The sequence below is a fragment of the Seriola lalandi genome, unplaced genomic scaffold, assembly GCF_002814215.2.
Source record: "Seriola lalandi dorsalis isolate HSWRI2012SDOR001 ecotype SW California unplaced genomic scaffold, Sedor1 jcf7180001963563, whole genome shotgun sequence".
Classification (NCBI taxonomy): Eukaryota; Metazoa; Chordata; class Actinopteri; order Carangiformes; family Carangidae; genus Seriola; species Seriola lalandi.
This window is the reverse complement of record NW_019434231.1, coordinates 1-1,376: the sequence shown is the minus strand read 5'-3', so window position 1 is coordinate 1,376 and position 1,376 is coordinate 1. Positions and strand designations below refer to the sequence as shown.

The window sequence follows — 1,376 nt, the reverse complement described above, 5'->3', positions numbered from 1 at the left end:
CTTCAGTTTCTGTTACTGGAAATGAAAAAAGTTTTTTATTTTAATTTCAAAAGAAAAAAATAATAAAAGACAGCCTTGTGCCTGCCACTACTATGAAATATTTATAAGCTGAGCATGCTCGAAATAACAACTATTGAAAATCCTCCAGTGTTCATTTTATTTATGAAACCTGAGAGAATATTCATAATGGCAAAACAACAGCTCACTTGACCTAGTTTAACTACATTTCATTAATTCTCTAAATGATAAGGAGCATGTAAAAAACAAAAGGCATTTACTTAACATGAACCATGGCCGCCATTAATTAATTACCAGGGGGCCCTGGATTAAGTTAGGAACATGCACCATATGAGCACCATATGAGCCAAATTCAAATCAGCATGAAAGATCATTCTTGACCTTGAGAATATAGTTTGACAAAACAAATCCCAATTCTTATTAGCCTCCTCTTATGCTTTCAACTACATGATACTGGTCTTCATCAGAGAACTGAGTTACAAAATGATGTGAAAACATAACAGCTACTAAGTTCACATTTCAACATTTCCATCTCCATGACAACTGTCTGCTGATGAAGACTGTGCAATAATGGTTGAAAGCTCAGGAAAAGGTAATTCAACCAAATATGAACTATTTGAAAATAATTAAATGTAATGTAATGAAATATCTGATTAATTTTTGGACTTCAGAACAAAGGAGGAGTGAACAGAAGCTTAAATGCTACTAAAGCTGCACACTCTGTGTATTTGCTGTAATACTGACCATTCCATATCCCATCATGCCTGTGGGTGTGGTGGCAGGGAAGGCCATGATTGACGGCGGCTAAGGAGACACACAAACAGGCCAGTGAGAATTTATAACACGAATGACCTGATAACAGCTGTGTGTATAACAAATGTGTAGAAAAGAGCATCACATTACAACAACCACAGTCATTTGGCAGTAAAATAAGACGAGGATGAAGCAGAAACAGGTTGTCGTGAGCACTACACTGAAAGGTCTGTGTGTATCACCATGGAGACGGGGTTCCAGGTCGTGGTTGGCGCCGCCTTGGGCTGCCAGTTGGTGCCACCGGTCATTCTCTTCTCCCCCGGCTGGCTCCAGTGGATGTCACTGTAGATTAAGACAGTGGATGTTAGCACCAGCTTGTATGTGCCCTGAAAGCACAGAGCTGCTGCTGTTTCTGTAACAACTGAGCGACGATCCACCACTTACTTTTTCATTGTGCCGTTTCCAATGCCAAGGTCTATAAAGGAAATTCAAATAGGAGGAGTTGGATGTCGTTTTGTGCCTTTGTAAACATTTGCTTTAATTAGTGCAGCTTAAAGCAAAGCAGCATACTCACTGCCGACAAGGTTAGCCAGGGAGGAGTCAAG

The 1,376-nt window shown here is 39.8% G+C and overlaps 1 long non-coding RNA gene across 1 annotated transcript; it reads right to left on the bottom strand.

Annotated features, from left to right (window-relative positions):
• Positions 1–344: 344 nt before the first annotated feature.
• LOC111648462 (uncharacterized) lies at positions 345–1,376 on the bottom strand. Its single transcript, XR_002760132.2, has 4 exons — positions 1,346–1,376; positions 1,216–1,246; positions 1,014–1,113; positions 345–822 (listed from the first exon to the last, which is right to left on the bottom strand). It is a non-coding gene; the product is annotated as an uncharacterized LOC111648462 (long non-coding RNA).